This window comes from Zingiber officinale, chromosome 4A (assembly GCF_018446385.1).
Source record: "Zingiber officinale cultivar Zhangliang chromosome 4A, Zo_v1.1, whole genome shotgun sequence".
In the NCBI taxonomy this organism is placed as follows: Eukaryota; Viridiplantae; Streptophyta; class Magnoliopsida; order Zingiberales; family Zingiberaceae; genus Zingiber; species Zingiber officinale.
In genome coordinates this window covers 60,627,157-60,645,226 of record NC_055992.1, presented here as the reverse complement: position 1 = coordinate 60,645,226, position 18,070 = coordinate 60,627,157, and positions in this window count along the sequence as shown.

The following is an 18,070-nucleotide window of genomic DNA, read 5'->3' as shown; positions in this document are numbered from 1 at the left end:
AGGAATATTTTTCATAGTGGAGAGCGTGTTGTGCATGGATCTTTGGATTAGTTACCTCTTCTTGAGGTGGATACTAAGTAAATCCCTTGTGTTAGCATTGTGAGAGTTGCTTGAGTGTTTTCCGCTGCAACAACATCATCAAAGCAAACAATCGAAGTGCGACGAGTTATTCACCCCCCCTCTCTGTTATCAATCGACCCTAACAAATTGTAGAATCGAAAAGAGCACTAATTAGGGATTGAATAATGCTTGTCACTTTTTTTATGTTTTTTGAAAACTTCTTTTAACTCTTTTCAAAGCTAGAAACTGAAAATAAACAAAACAAAACAAGCACACACAAATACACACTTCGTTTTTACTTGGTTCACAGCCTGACGGCTACTAATCCAAGGCTCGCAGTCGTGGACCACTTTCGATATGCAATTCACCATTAATCTCTTTCTCAAAATAAAAAAAACTTTGTTTCTTACAAAGAAATAGAATCAGTAACAAGTTCACCATCTTGAACAAATAAAGCATGAAAAACAATTAAGAAAGCAATTACAATGTTATACCGACAATTGATGATATGAACTTAGCTTGGTTGTCGAAGCAATGTCTCGATATAGCATTGGCATTTCGGAGTCAGATAGACTTGGAGAACTTAGAAGTTGATATATGAGCCTCGTCCGAGGCCTTCTTTTATAGGACCAAATCAGTCTACAATTCAGCGTAGAAACCAAATCCAAATCCATTAGATCGGTCTACTGACCTAGACTTAGCCACTCCCATTTCATCACGTTAGCTTGTCGATGAGAGTCTTCTACCATGTCAGTAGCTCAGTTCTTATCCTTGACTAGTCCCTTGATAACCATCATTTAGACATGTTATTTTTAGTGTGATTTAGCAGTGTTTTATCCTCTCATGTATCTAAATTTGTGCTTTTAGTATGTTTCATGAGTTTAGATATTTGTTAGTCTTTATTTTAATTCCTATACATTTGATGGGTATTTTGGATATAATTTTATTATGTTTATTTTACAGGAATTGAAGGAGTCAACAATTAAGAGGAGGAACACCGGGTTGATTCAATCACAGTTTGGTCAAATCTGATTTGATTCAATTGCACATGTTTAGAGGAGAGCGAGGGAATAGAACCCTAATTTTACAATCCCAAAGAACCCTAATAGCAGTTAGCTCAATTCGGGTTCAACAGTTTGGTCCAGTTCAAGAATTGATCTGTTCAGTGGAAGTTTTTAAAGGAGATTTCGATTCAAGGTATCTTTGGCTTTGGTTCATTGTGCTTCTGCGTTTCCTCTCTCCTGAATGCCCCCAAATTTTCTTTGTTGATGTAGCTTGTACTAACGATATATCTCAGATTTTGATGAATGACAAGTAAGTTAAGTTAGGTGTTTTGTGATCTAATTATGTTACCAAGTGTGTAGGAATTGATAAGTCCAAAGGACCGGACACCAGGCTGAAATCTAGCTAGGTCTGCAGGACTGGATAGCTGGTGCGAAGTCTAGATAGTAGGTCAATAGGCCGACTAGATGTCGGGCAGAAAGTTCGGTTGGGGCTGAGGGACTGGACAACAGGCAAAAGTCCAATTGGGTCTGCGGACCAAACGACTAGCACGAAGACCTAGTCGGTCAGAAGACTAGTCATCCAACTATAAGATAGTAAGTAAAGGTAAGTTACTAGAGAAGAGTGACTTTGTGAGGACTTGCCCCAATTGAGGGACAGTAGGCGTCGGTTCATGTTAGGTTCATTTTGGATCCCTAATATGAGACCTTGACTAGTTCTTGGTCCTGGGAGAACAGGAGCTAATTACTACTTTTTATTTTCAATGTGCTAAACTTGTTTTGCAGGTTAGATGTTTTAGTTTTGGACTAACATAGCTTGTAGGACAAAAGGAGTAAAAAGCCTTCGGATGAATAGTACCCGAAGGCGCCTTCAATGGCTTAAAGGCGCCTTCTAAGGAATAAAATTTGGACATCATCGCAGATAAGACCCAGTGACTTCGGGAACAGATTTGACCCATTGGAGGCACCTTCAACGCCTATGGAAGGCGCCTTCCATGGCCTTTATAAGCCAGTCTCTACTAAGCTCCATACAACAACTACTATACGAGCTACTATGCTTCAATTCAAGGTTTCGACTGCTCCGAATTCCTGCTATGACTCTGCAATGAAGTTGCTGCGCTCGATGACTGCTCCGAGGACTTCCAATCACGTCCAACAAACCGACACAAGAGCGCTCTCACATCGATCCCTAAGTGTTGGTAACAAAATTTTTTGTACTTAATTACTGAAAAAGGGAAGTGTAGCGTGTTACACTTCGCCTAAATTCTTTGTACTCAATTCCCTCTTTCAGAGGTACCGGAAGAGGTATTTTAGTGAATTGTCCATCGATAGGTCTGCGGGACTTGGGTCTTCGAGTAAGAGTCGCCAAAGGCTACAAACCAAGTAAAACCGACCGTTTTTCTTGTGTTCGTTTTCTTCTTAATTTTCCAATATGTACTTATCTTTTAAATTTAAAAAAAAAATAAGTATTCAAAACCACATGATTCACCCCCCTCCTCCTCTCACGTGCGACTCGATCTAACAAGTAGTATCAGAGCAAGTTCTGCTCTGAATTGGTGCAACCACCAATCAAGTTAGGGGGAATTACTTTATTTTCTTTTTGAATTTTTGTTTTTCATACTCAATTTGAATTGGTAGAACTTACCCTTTCAAATAACGATTTTTGTTCAATTTTTAACTCGAAGTTAGTACAACACCACTCGAATTCCTCGAAATTTTATTCTTCTTCTCAAACTCTGCTAATCTAAGACCAAGTCTTGGTACCTTTCTTCAGTTTTCTATCTATAGTTCTAAATGACCCAAAACAAAGGGTACAACACCGTTCATCCCCCACTCTTCAATGGGGATGACTTCCCATACTAGAAGAAGTGGATGGAGGTGTACCTGAAACCTGACTTCGACCAATGGTTCAGTGTTACCAAAGGGTATAATACATCAATTGACAATGCCAGAATTCCAATAGACTTAGAAAATTAGAATCCAGAAATGAAGAAGAAAGCCCAGATTGATTTCAAGGCCCTCAACATAATCCAATGCGGGTTAACAAAGAAGCTGAACCACGTTGGCCCACACGAAAATGCCAAGGAGCTATGGGACAAGCTCATAGAACTACATGAGAGAACCAACGATGCAAAGGTAACGAAAAGAGATCTATATTTAAATAAATTATTTAATTTAAAAATATAGGAAGGTGAGACTACTAGTCAGTTGCATGCGAGGATAAAAGATATCCTTAACGGACTTTACACAATCGACCACCAAATGGAGAACCGGGATCTTATAAGGTATGCGCTAAACGTATTTCCTCGAAATGCACTGTGGGCATCCATCGTGGATGCCTATTAGATTTCAAAGAACTTATCCAAGTTAAAGTTAGATGAACTTTTTTATTAATTAGAGCTACACGAACAGACTAACGCTAAACTCAAGAAAGGTGTTACTTTTATTGCAGGAACATCAAAAGAAACGAACATAACCAAATCGGAACCTGAAGTTGAGTCTGACCAAAACTCAGACGATGAAGAATATCTGGTGAACCTAGTAAGGAAGATGTTCACCAGGAGAAAGAAGAATTTTACAAAAAGGGACTTGTAAGAAGATCAACTCAATCTCAAACTCTAGCAACAACAAGATGAACGCCACATGCTTTAGATGTAACAAAAAGGAGCATTATAAGAATGACTGCCTAAATCTGAAGAAAAAGAAAGCCCTCAAGGTAACTTGGGATGAATCATCTATGGAAGAATCAGATGGTGACAAACCGAAGCACACCAACTACCTCATGCTGAAGGCTTACGGACTAGAATCATAAAGCGACTTAGAAGACGGGTCCGAACCCGAATTAAGCCACGAGTCCGCACTCGTTTCTGAAGGTTCCAATGAGGTACAATTTACTTTAAGCAAGAAGTTTTTTAAAATAATAGCATGTTTAAATAAAAAATTAACTATGTCTGAAAATAAAATAAACGAACTAAATGTACAAAATAAATTACTTAATGATTAATTGAACTCAAACTCAATAGTTAAGCCAATTCAACCAGAAACTTTCACTCAAGTTGCAAAACTTGAGGAGAATAATTCCAAATTGAAAGGCGAAATACTTGAACTAAAAGAACTACTAGAAAAATTTATAACTAGGTCCAAGTACCTTGACATGATACTTGGATCACAAAGAGTTGTAACAACAAGTCCGGTCTTGGATATAAATCCAGCTAGACTAACAAAACTTTTATATCACTTATAGATCAAAATAAGAAACTAACTAAAGTCTGGGTTCCGAAAGTGTGTTTAACCACGCAAGTAGAACTCAATCAATTTTATGTACCTAAAAATGAAGTCCACTATCTAAAATCAAATCCAACTAAAACTATAAATTCAAAACTGAACCTAAAAAATAATTCAAAACCAAACTAAAATAAAAATCTAAATTCCAAAATAAAATTAAATAAATCAAACCTAAATGTAAAAGGTAAAATAAAGTCAAACTCAAATAGACAAAATAAATTCAAATCAAATAACTTAAATTATCATCAAGTCCACTATAATTATAAAAATAATTGACATAAACTGAAAACCTAAAAAGATCAATAATTTAGGGGGAGACTCTAAATTAGCTGGCACCTCTAAAATAATAGTTTACCCGACTGGGTAATTTGGATTAGTTAAAAAGAGACAAAAGTTTAACTTGATCAATGGTACTGGTGAAGTTTTGGATGATAGTAGGTTAGGAATGTTGGAATGTATACTACAAGCCTAGCTTTTATAAACATTTATTTTGGGATAAAGAATCATATTGGTCAACAATGTCTACATTTATATGCTAAGTGTAGTTGTTCAATTAATTTATATTGTAGATGATATGGTGTGTGGTGTCACACACAGAAGATTATGTTATCGGTTCTTTATAAATTATAAACAGTAGCTCACGGCTAAGATGGATAGGAACAAACCATTGGAATAGTCATAGTGTAATTTGGTATTAGTTTATCTTAACTATAAAATTACACTAGTACACTTTGAGTGTATTGAGCATGACCCTTTAAGAAAAGTTCTTTTTATACTGACTTAATAAAAAAACAAGACCTTAGTTATTATGGAAGTGTGTGCTCTTAATCCTAATATAATAACAAGCACATATATTTAGTATTCATTTCTTTAACTTATCAAAAGGTGAGATTTAGCTCGATAAATCAATAGGCCCGATAAGTTAGGAAATGATATTACTTATAGTGTGTGTTGTTGATTATAGAAGGAAATTGTGTCCTAATAATCTAGGTTGATAATGTCCCCAAGAGGAGTTCATAAGGATTGTCATGTTAAACTCTGCAGGTTGACTTAGTCCGACACGACAATAAGGTTGAGTGATACTACTCTTGGACTAAGATATTAATTAAAGAGAGTTTTCAGTAACTCATTTAATTAGTGGACATTCGACATCTTAAATACAGGGAGACTAACACACTCATAATAAGAAGGAGCCCAAAATGTAATTTGGGCTTGGTGCGGTAGTTCAATAATAATTCTCTGGAGTTGAGCAACAACTTCAAAAAGATTGGTCTTAGTTGTTCTGGGTTCCTCGTTCTCCTGAGCTCGGTTCTCAGTACGAGTGGTACGGGGACACCCTCTTCTTGCCATCTAGTCATGCAGAGGGAAAACTTGAAATTATCACTATACTTCCTAGATATATCTTACTTAAGCATGATTCTTAACTTTAAACACATATGAGCAGGTACTTCTAAACATTTCTCTATTCTGCAAGCAATAAAGGAAAAGCATAAAAGAAAGTATAAATACATTCTTACTTGAATGCGACAAGACTGATGCTGATGTGTGTGATGCTGGAGAATGGGAACCGCTCTGATACCAACCTGTAACACCCCCGTCCTCCCTGCTTTCTAAGAGTTGGGTTACTTTCTTTCGCTTTTACTTCTTCTTTAATTTAAGCGCTACTCTACTTGCCAATAATTAAATGAATTCCTTTTACTCTCTAAAATGAATCCACATATAATGCATCAATTAGCATACCTCACGTGCTAAAAGTATCAATATGTAAAAACTAATTAAGCATTTCTTCATTTTATTACTTTAGAATCTCATGCATATTCCTTAAAAGACATGAAATCATAATATCCAACAAACATTAACTAAAACTAATCTATTTCATCACTAGCAACAGAAATACTAAACAATATCCAACATATGCAAAATTAACAATTTATAAAATCTTCTTAACAATGAATAGAAGTAAACTCTCTAAATTTTCTTAGTAATTTAAAGAAAAATCTTAATATGTTCTTAGCAAATTTCCAAGGCTTTCCATAGTCCAAGCATCACATACACCATCACGCATCCCCTTGTCACCTTCCTTCAAATTTGTTTTCCTTTTCCTTTTTCTACAGTAAGAGGAAATGCAACTAATAAGCAACAAGGCTTAGTAAGTACTACCTAGCTCACAAAATTCTCGAGATGTGCAAGCATGTTTTTAAAAATACTTTTCATGCCAGAATCTTTACTACTACTTACACTGATGGTAGATGTAAACATGCATAAATACTTTCGTACTAATAGAGGAACTAAAACAGGTTTAACTCAAGGAAACATGCATATACAAGCATTTAACTTTCTTAAACATATACAAGCATTTACCTTCCTTAAACTCGCTTTTTTCTTAACTTAACTTGAAACTTGAAAATTCTTCAACTTGAAAACTTTGCTAAAGCATATACTTAAAAATAAATAGCTTCACTTGGGATCCCTAAGGCGTAAGTACCATCTTATGTGCGTTCTCTAATAGGTTGGGGTAGCGAGCCACCAATCCTAAAAGAGCAGACCTTGGTTTACCAAGGCTAAGACATTGGAATTGGACACCTGGATTTATTTACGACAACCTTGGAAGTCGGGTACTAGCCTTTCAAAGTAAAATATCTTAATTACTTCTTCTTTAAATGTCTTGGCATTTTAACAAGCACCTTGTGTGTCAGAATCCCTAAAGTCTTGACTTTGGGATCTACTTAAGGCCTCGACCTTTTTCTTTCTTTTCTTTATCTTTCTTATACTTCTCCTAAGCCCACAATATTGATTGTGTATTCTTCCATATGCATCTACAAGTGAAATCAACTAGGTAACACACAATCATGCATAGAACACAAAAGAAATCTGCACATATAATATTTTTACGACGAGAAATCAACGAAAAACACCTTTTACTGCAAGTGAGTAGTACTTACAGTGTTATCTTGAACTTACTAACGCGAAACCTCTCTAGGATTTCGGTGAAACTTGAGATCCTCGCGCTTTGCTTACGTCCACGCATTCCTCTCGTCAAGACGAGTCGGAAAATATCAAAAGCTCCCTCGAAGCTCGTCCTAGCCGGCCACCACAGGAAGCCCTAAGCTTCTTTTGTTTTTTTTTTCTCCCAAACCAAGGAGGAGTCAGCGCACAGGAGGAAAAGGAAAGATTAGGTCGAGAAAATCCCATTATTTCACTTAAGTTCTTCTATTTATGCCTAGGTGTTGGTTGCTACTTAGAAAACCTAACGGTTCCACTGTACAAAAATTTTGTACAAAGGTCTGAACCTTTTCCTAGCTACCATGTGTTCTTTTAAATTAAACTTGGATCGCCTGCAGAACTTAACACGTTTGATCCTAAGTTTAACTTATTTGTTCTTTTAGGTTTAGACTTGGATCTCCTGCAGAACTTAACACGTTCAATTCAAATCACCCAGGTCACGAAGATAATTAAATATCTATTTCCAAAATCGGCTTCCAGTACTGCATGACGAGGCACTTGACCTTCTTGGATATGGGAGCAACCACCACCGACTAGACAAAGCCTTTTGAGGAAATTAAATATTTAACCTTCCCATAGTAACCCTAGGTTAACCGCTAAGAACAATCAAATCACAAGGAAAAGAAAAAACAAAAGAATACAACTTCGAAAACTAATTCGAAAATCTAGAATCGCATGCCTCTTGTATTTGGTATTTTTTACAAAGAAACAAAACTAACATGATACGGAAAATAATTATTAGTTATACCTTTCTTTATGAATAATGACCTCTTGATCTTCTACCGTATTCTTCTTCTAATCTCGGACGTTGTGTGGGTAACGATCTTCCGAGATGAGAACCACCTAGCACCTTCTTCTCCTTCCTTCAAGTTTCGGCCAAGCACAAAACCTCCAAAGGATGAAGAACCTTTTCCACCAACCAAGCTCCAAGGGATGCAAGCTTCCTCTTCTTCTTCTCCAAGATAGGATCCGACCACCACTTGATCTCCAAGAGGAAGAGGAGGTTCGGCCACAAAGATGGAGAGAAGAGAAAAGGGAGAGGTCGGTCACACCAAGGAAGAAAAGAGGGAGAAATAGAATAGAGGTTGTATCTATGAAGGCACCCAAACCCCCTCTTTTATAATCCTTAGCCTTGGCAAATAAGGAAAATTTAATAAAACCTTCCTTAATTCTTTTGCCATTAAAAAGGAAAATTTTAATTAATTAAAATTAAAATCCTTTTCTTAATGCATATGGCCGGCCACATCAAAACAAGCAAACAAGTAAATTTTTCGCTAGAAAAATTAAAGCTTCATAATTTGTTTCCGGAAAAATTTTAAAATAAAATTTCTTTTTAATAATCCCTTCATGGTTGATGTTATAAAAAGAAATTTCTATAATTTTAAAATTTATCTTTTCAACATGTGGATGATTTATAAATAAGGAAAGTTTTTATTAAAATTAAAAACAACCTTTTAATATACAAATAAGGAAAGAGATTTAACTCTTCTCTTAATCTTTTGTAGAATCTTATAAAAAGAAATATTTTAATTTTTAAACTCTCTTTTAAATCATGTATTCCACATAAGAAAAAATTTAAAATTAAAATTCCTTTTCTATTTTTAATGGCCGACCACACATAGATTGAACCCATGCTTGGGCCGGCCACAATCATTCCCATCTAAACATGGTTTGGCCGACCCCTTGCTTGGGCTCCAAGCAAGGCTTGGCCGACCCCCTTTAGATGGGTGTGAAGGTGGGTATAGGTGGGTGTAGTACTCTATAATTAAGAGGCTACGATAGGGACCGAGAGGAGGAATTGGTTTTGGTCTCCCGATAAAATTAAGCATCTTGTGTTCGTCCCGAACACACAACTTAATTTTATCAATAATAATTCATTCCACTAGAGAACTATTATTGAACTACCGCACCAATCCCAAATTATATTTTTGGGCTCCTTCTTATTATGAGTGTGTTAGTCTCCCTATGTTTAAGATAATGAATGTCCACTAATTAAATGAGATACTGACAACTCATTTAATTAATATCTTAGTCCAAGAGTAGTACCACTCAACCTTATCATCATGTCGGATTAAGTCCACCTGCAGGGTTTAACATGACAATCCTTATGAGCTTCTCTTGGGGGCATTCTCAACCTAGATCACTAGGACACAGTTTCCTTCTATAATCAATAACACACACTATAAGTGATATCATTTCTCAACTTATCGGGTTTATTGATTTATCGAACTAAATCTCACCCATTGATAAATTAAAGAAATAAATATCAAATATATGTGCTTATTATTATATTAGGATTAAGAGCACACACTTCCATAATAACTGAGGTCTTTGTTCCTTTATAAAGTAAGTATAAAAGAAACGACCTCTAATAGTCCTACTCAATACATTCTAAGTGTACTAGTATAATTATATAGTTAAAATAAACTAAACCTAATTACACTATGACCTTCTAATGGTTTGTTCCTTTCCATCTTGGTCGTGAGCTACTGTTTATAATTTATAAGGTACTGATAACATGATCTTCTGTGTGTGACACCACACACCATGTTATCAACAATATAAATTAATTGAACAACTACATTTATCATAAATGTAGACATTTGATCAATGTGATTCTTATTTCTAGATAAATGTTTATACTAAAAACTAGGCTTTTAGTATATATCCTAACAATCTCCCACTTATACTAAAAGACTAAGCTGTCATATCTACTGCCATACATCTGATTCCCAACCCTTCAACATGCCTATCAAAAGCTCTTGCCTTAAGGACCTTAGTGAAAGGATCTTCCAGGTTATCACTTGATGCAATCTAAGCGGCAACAACTTCTCCTCGTTATACGATTTCTCGTATTGGGTGGTACTTGCGCTCTATTGTGTTTACTTGCCTTATGGACTTATGGTTTCTCCGTGTAACAACCACCCTTCTTACTACTACTCTCTAAGGGCGACCGTTACCTAACTCCTACTCTACTTACTAGTGTCACTTATGCTATTATTAGAGACACTTAGATTTATCACGGTTCAGAGAAATTCCTACCGAAAAATTTCGGCAGAGTCTCCCCTGTACCGGTGACCAAATCTATAATACACAAGATATATACACAGCCACATGCGGCTGGATCACAATTTATTCACAACCACGCAGTAATAAATCATATCATAATCAAAAACTAATCTAGCAACATGAACTAAACTCAAGCTCCCAGAATGAAGCATAATAAGCTACAATGCACATCAAACTCAATCATAAACTCATAATTTCATAACAGAAATAAGGAAAATAAACTAGACATAAACTCTAAATAAATAAGTCTTGCTAGTCCCCTCTGGACCTCTCCATAGTTCAGTCACCACACACATCCATCATCACCACCACCCTGTCGCCTCCCTTCATATCTTAGCTTTTCCTTTATCTGCGGTAGGAGGAAAAAGAAAAGATCTATAAGCGAAAACGCTTAGTAAGTACTAATCTATCTCACAAAACTCGAAATGCATAAATGAAATGCATAAGTGCTGAAACAGAAATAATAAAGCTATCTGCATGTGCTCATGGTATACAGAAAATGAACAGAATACAAATCATACTCAGTATCAAGCAGGATAACAAGAAACTAACAATGTAAACTTAGAAACAAAGAAAACTAACCATTCTTATTTATTCTAAGCTTGGAACTTATTTCATTTCTTGTATCCTTGTGTTAGAAATTAATCTTTTAATTTCTATCTTTTACTTTCTTCTTCTTTCTTTCTTCCTTCTTACTTAACTTTTCTTTTCTTGGGTTTTCTTTTCTTGGGCCCAGGCCTAGTACCAACTCATGCGCGTTCCCTAATAGGTTGGGGTTGCGAGCCACCAATCCTAAAAGAGCAGACCTCGGTCTACCAGGGCCAAGACCTCGGAAATGGTCACCTGGATTTGTTTAACGACAAGCTCTTGGATGTCGGGTACTAGCCTCTTACTTTAATTTACTTGTTATCTCTTTTTAATTAGACCTTGGTCTTTTTCTATACTCATACTTCTCATAATCCTTTATTAGAGCTTATTAGAATCCTTTAGATATATATCTAACAAGTATAGGATTACAACTAACCAAGCATGCTATATAAAAATAACACAAAGGAAAACAAATCTGAACTCCCTAAGCCTGTTATAAAATAGAGCAAAGGAAAGCAAATCTGGACTTTCTAAATATGCTGTAAAATAGGGCAAAAATGCTACTTTAGGGATTCTAATCATGTTATAAAACATAGACAAAGAATACTACTTTAGGGCTTCTTAAGCATGCTGTAAAATAGACAAAGGATGCTACCTTTAGTGATTCTAATCACGCTGTAAAAACAAACAGACATAGAATGCTACTCAACTTCTTAAACATGCTGTAAAAACAAATCTCTAATCAACTTTAACTATGTACAACATGACCTTAAAGCAAGGAAATTCATGTACAACATACAACTCAAAGCATTCAACAGCAAGCCAAGACAATGCATCCTTAAGTGAACTCATGGCAGCGACATGGGATAACTATAATGATCTGTTCGGTATGATCCTAAACAGGGCAGCAAGGAATCAACCGAAACTCCGCTGTGCGCGGCCAAAATCCCTAGCAATAATTAAGGATAGAATGCATACAATTCTACTTGGCACTAGAATCATACTACATGCTCAACTAACCTAAACGAAACCTTGATTTCCCTGTGAAGCTCACGGCAGAATACCCAAAAGCCAAAATCCTTATAGCATGTTTCGGATTCAAGAAACTCAGGAAAACAAGGAAACGAAAACCGAAAGATCGGAGCAACTCCTACCGCAGGTGAGTAGTACTTACCCTTGATTGCTTGGACTTACAACCGAGAAGGAGAAATTTAGGGGTTCGGATGGAGCTTGAAGATCTCGGTCCCTTCTCGTCTGTGCGTTCACCTTGCCGAGAGTTCTCTCGGATGTGTGTCGAACCCTCGGAGGAAGAAGCTCGTCGGCCGCCGGAGTTAAGCCCTAAGCCGGCTTTCCTCGTTTCCACCGCGAGAGGGGAAGAATCGCGCCGCCGCTGTCGCGAGAGAGGAGGAGAGGGATCGAGAGGTTAGGGTTCGGGAGAAGGAAATAACCCATCTTATAATACTTAGGGCATTTCTGTTATTAACTACAACTTATATACATCTCGCTTCGTACTTGGTTAACAAAACGAGCATAGCTCAGTTGGTTGGGCCGTGTACGGTTGGGTCGGTCCGACCCGAGGTCGTGGGTTCGAACTTCGGTTTTGACAAAATTTTTTTCTTTTTGTAAACATACTAAATGACTTCCAAAAATTACGTAAAAATACTCTAAAAATTTCTAAAAATCTCTAGAATATTTTAAAAGCATTTCCAAATATTTTTATGGACTTTTAGAACTTGAAAGAGGGAAAATTGGGTTGTTACAATCCCCCATACCTTATAAAAGTTCGTCCTCGAACTTAGAATAGCTCTGGATACTTCTGTCTCATACTGTCCTCCCGCTCCCAAGTGATTTCCTCGTGCTTCTGGTTCTGCCAGACGACCTTCACTAGTGGTACTTCTTTATTTCTCAATCTCTTGACTGCTCTGTCCACTATCTGTGTAGGTCTGCTCTCATAACTAAGATCCTCTTGGATCTGCACCGACTGAGACTGAATCACTTGGCTCAGGTCATGGAGACACTTCTTTTAGCATGGAGACATGAAATACATTGTATATTGCTGACATGTCTTATGGTAAGTCCAGCCTGTAAGCTACTTTCCCAATCCTCTCTATGATCAGGTAAGGTCCTACATAGTGAGGACTTAATTTTCCCTTCTTACCAAATCTCATCACTCCATTCATAGGAGCGACCTTGAGGACAACTGAATCTCCTACTTGGAATTCCAATGGCCTACGACGTGTGTCAGCATAACTCTTCTGTCTGCTCTGGGCAGTCTCGATTCTCTGTCTGATTTTCTGGATTGCCTGAGTGGTCTCGTCTATCAGCTCTGTTTGAATGCCCAACTCTACTTCCCATTTCCATTCTGGTATTGGAAGAGGCTGAAGAACTCCTCCTGGTCTCTGGTGTTCTACTTTGACCCTCTGACATGTCAGGCAGGTACTGACATATTTAACTACATTTCTTTTGAGTCCTGACTACCAGAACTTCTATTTCACATCTTGGTACATCTTGGAAGAAACAGGATGCATGGAGTACGGCGTACTGTGAGCTTTTTCTAAGATCTTTTTCCTCAGTTCTTCATCATTGGGCACGCAAATGCGACTCCCCTGATAAAGAATCCCGCTGTCTGTTACTCGAAACTCTGATTTGTCTTCTTTCTGTATCCCTTGCTTGATCTTCTAGATGCCCGGATCTTCACTTTGCTTTCTCTGTATCTCCTCAAACAATGTAGACTATAAGGTCAATGCAGAGAGTTGTCTTTCAATAATTTCAAGTCCAAAACCGGACAACTCGTTCTACAGTGGCAGGGCTAATGATGACAAAGACATCAGTGATGCACTAGATTTTCTGCTGAGTGCATCTGCCACTTTGTTAGTTTTGCCTGGGTGGTAGAGGATTTCACAGTCGTAATTTTTGACCAACTCCAGCCACCTGCGTTGTCTCATGTTTAAGTCCTTCTGAGTGAAGAAGTACTTAAGACGCTGATGATCTGTGAAGATTCTACACTGAACTCCATACAAATAATGTCGCCAGAGTTTAAGTGCAAAAACCATAGCTGCCAGCTCAAGATCATGAGTAGGGTAGTTCTTCTCACAATCTTTGAGTTGTCTGGAAGCATAAGCTATGACTTTTCCTTCTTGCATGAGGACAGCTCCTAAGCCCATCTTGGAAGCATCACTGTAGATGTCGAAACTCTTGTCGCTCTGTGGAACAGTCAGAATGGGAGCACTGATCAATCTCTTCTTTAGCTCTTGGAAACTCTGCTCACATTTATCTGACCATTCGAATCTCTTGTTCTTTCTGGTGAGGGCTGTTAGTGGAGAGGCTATCCTGGAAAAGTCCTCCACGAACTTCCTGTAGTACCCTGCTAGACCAAGGAAGCTTCTGATCTCTCTGACGTTCTTGGGTCTACTCAAGTTGTTGACTGCTTCCACTTTGGCTGGATCCACTTGAATACCTTCTTTAGAGATAATGTGACCTAAAAATGCCACCTGATTTAATCAGAACTCACACTTTGAGAACTTAGCATAAAGCTGCTTTTGCTGAAGAGTCTGCAGTACCATCCTCAAGTGCGTGTCATGCTCCTCTGGGGTCCTTGAATAGACCAGAATGTCGTCGATGAATACAATGACAAATTTGTCAAAATATTCTCTGAACACTCTGTTCATTAAGTCCATGAAAACCGCTGGTGCATTAGTCACACCAAAATACATGACTACAGACTTGTAGTGTCCGTATCTGGTTCTGAAAGCTGTTCTGGGTATGTCTCTTTCTTTCACCTTCAGCTGATGGTACCCAAGGCGCAGGTCTATCTTCGAGAATACTGTTGCCCCTCTCAGCTGATCAAATAAGTCGTCGATCCTGGGAAGGGGGTACTTGTCCTTAACTACTGCTTTGCTCAGCGTTCTAAAATCTATGCATATTAGCATGGATCCGTCTTTCTTCTTAACGAACAACTCTAGGGCTCCCCGGGTGAATGACTAGGGCGAATGAAGCCTTTGTCAAGTAACTCCTGTAGTTGTTCTTGTAACTCCTTCAGCTCTGCTGGAGACATGCGATACGGAGCTTTTGAAATTGGACCGGTTCCAAGAACCAATTCAATCTCAAATCCATTCATTTATTGGGAGGTAGTCCAGGTAGATCTGTTGGGAATACCTCGGGATATTCACAGACCACCCAAACCCCCTCTTTCTTACCTTCTTTCTGTTCTTCTACACTTACTTGACTGGGGTCTCTGTTTTCCCACTGTCTTGTCTTCTATCTTGGCTGACTTGAACTCTATAAACTCCTCTTAGTGCTTGTTGGTGATAGAACTCTTCATAGAACTCTAACTGAAAATCTGCCCAGCTCATCTGATCGGCTGCTCTCTTGGTCTTTATCCTCTCCCACCACATACGAGCATCTCCAGACAGGCAGAAAGAGGCGCACTTGACCTTCTCGACTTCTGGCCAGTCAAGAAGCTCCATTGTGCTCTCAAGTGTCTTGAACCAAGCCTGGGCATCCCAAGGCTCAGTCGTGCCTGAGAATCTTTCTGGTTTCAGCTTCAGCCACTGGATAAGGTATGCTTCTTGTCTTCTAGGTGTTGTGGCGACTGCCAGGGCAACCGATAAGACTTCAGTCACCACTGGGGTTTCCACATTAATGGTTGGGGGAGTGGGAGTAGCTGGCTTCTGATTGGCCATTAGATTGGCAATCACTTGCTGTTGTTCTGCTACTTGTCTCTGGAGTTAGGCAACAACTTCAGAGAGATTGGGCTCAGTTGATCTAAGCTCTTCGTTCTCCTGATCTTGGTTCTCAGTACCAGCGGTACGAGGACGTCCTCTTCTTGACATCAAGTCAGGCAGAGGAAAAGAAAACTTACAATTATCACTATACTTTCTAGATATATCTTACTTATACATGATTCTTGACTTTCAACACCTATGAGTAGGTACTTCTAAACATTTCTCTATCCTTTCTAAACATACATAAATATGAATAAAGAAAAGGGAAACTAAATCTTCTATCTTACTTTAGTACTCAAAAAAAACAAGTACTCTATACTGCAATTAATAATAAGGAAAGCAGAATAAAGAAAGGATTTAAATACTTTCTTACTTGGAGACGGCGAGGATGATGCTGATGTGTGTGTGATGCTGGAGAATGGAACACTGCTCTGATACCAACTGTAACAACCACCCTTCTTACTACTACTCTCTAAGGGCGACCGTTACCTAACTCCTACTCTACTTACTAGTGTCACTTATGCTATTATTAGCGACACTTAGATTTATCACGGTTCAGAGAAATTCCTACCGAAAAATTTCGGCAGAGTCTCCCCTGTACCGGTGACCAAATCTATAATACACAAGATATATACACAGCCACATGCGGCTGGATCACAATTTATTCACAACCACGCAGTAATAAATCATATCATAATCAAAAACTAATCTAACAACATGAACTAAACTCAAGCTCCCAGAATGAAGCATAATAAGCTACAATGCACATCAAACTCAATCATAAACTCATAATTTCATAACAGAAATAAGGAAAATAAACTAGACATAAACTCTAAATAAATAAGTCTTGCTAGTCCCCTCTGGACCTCTCCATAGTTCAGTCACCACACACATCCATCATCACCACCACCCTGTCGCCTCCCTTCATATCTTAGCTTTTCCTTTATCTGCAGTAGGAGGAAAGAAGACAAGATCTATAAGCGAAAACGCTTAGTAAGTACTAATCTATCTCACAAAACTCGAAATGCATAAATGAAATGCATAAGTGTTGAAACTGAAATAATAAAGCTATCTGCATGTGCTCATGGTATACAGAAAATGAACAGAATACAAATCATACTCAGTATCAAGCAGGATAACAAGAAACTAACAATGTAAACTTAGAATCAAAGAAAACTAACCATTCTTATTTATTCTAAGCTTGGAACTTATTTCATTTCTTGTATCCTTGTGTTAGAAATTAATCTTTTAATTTCTATCTTTTACTTTCTTCTTCTTTTTTTCTTCCTTCTTACTTAACTTTTCTTTTCTTGGGTTTTCTTTTCTTGGGCCTAGGCCTAGTACCAACTCATGCGCGTTCCCTAATAGGTTGGGGTTGCGAGCCACCAATCCTAAAAGAGCAGACCTCGGTCTACCAGGGCCAAGACCTCGGAAATGGTCACCTGGATTTGTTTAACGACAAGCTCTTGGATGTCGGGTACTAGCCTCTTACTTTAATTTACTTGTTATCTCTTTTTAATTAGACCTTGGTCTTTTTCTGTACTCATACTTCTCATAATCCTTTATTAGAGCTTATTAGAATCCTTTAGATATATATCTAACAAGTATAGGATTACAACTAACCAAGCATGCTATATAAAAATAACACAAAGGAAAACAAATCTGAACTCCCTAAGCCTGTTATAAAATAGAGCAAAGGAAAGCAAATCTGGACTTTCTAAACATGCTGTAAAATAGGGCAAAAATGCTACTTTAGGGATTCTAATCATGTTATAAAACATAGACAAAGAATACTACTTTAGGGCTTCTTAAGCATGCTGTAAAATAGACAAAGGATGCTACCTTTAGTGATTCTAATCATGCTGTAAAAACAAACAGACATAGAATGCTACTCAACTTCTTAAACATGCTGTAAAAATAAATCTCTAATCAACTTTAACTATGTACAACATGACCTTAAAGCAAGGAAATTCATGTACAACATACAACTCAAAGCATTCAACAGCAAGCCAAGACAATGCATCCTTAAGTGAACTCATGGCAGCGACATGGGATAACTATAATGATCTATTCGGTATGATCCTAAACAGGGCAGCAAGGAATCAACCGAAACTCCACTGTGCACGGCCAAAATCCCTAGCAATAATTAAGGATAGAATGCATACAATTCTACTTGGCACTAGAATCATACTACATGCTCAACTAACCTAAACGAAACCTTGATTTCCCTGTGAAGCTCATGGCAGAATACCCAAAAGCCAAAATCCTTATAGCATGTTTCGGATTCAAGAAACTCAGGAAAACAAGGAAACGAAAACCGAAAGATCGGAGCAACTCCTA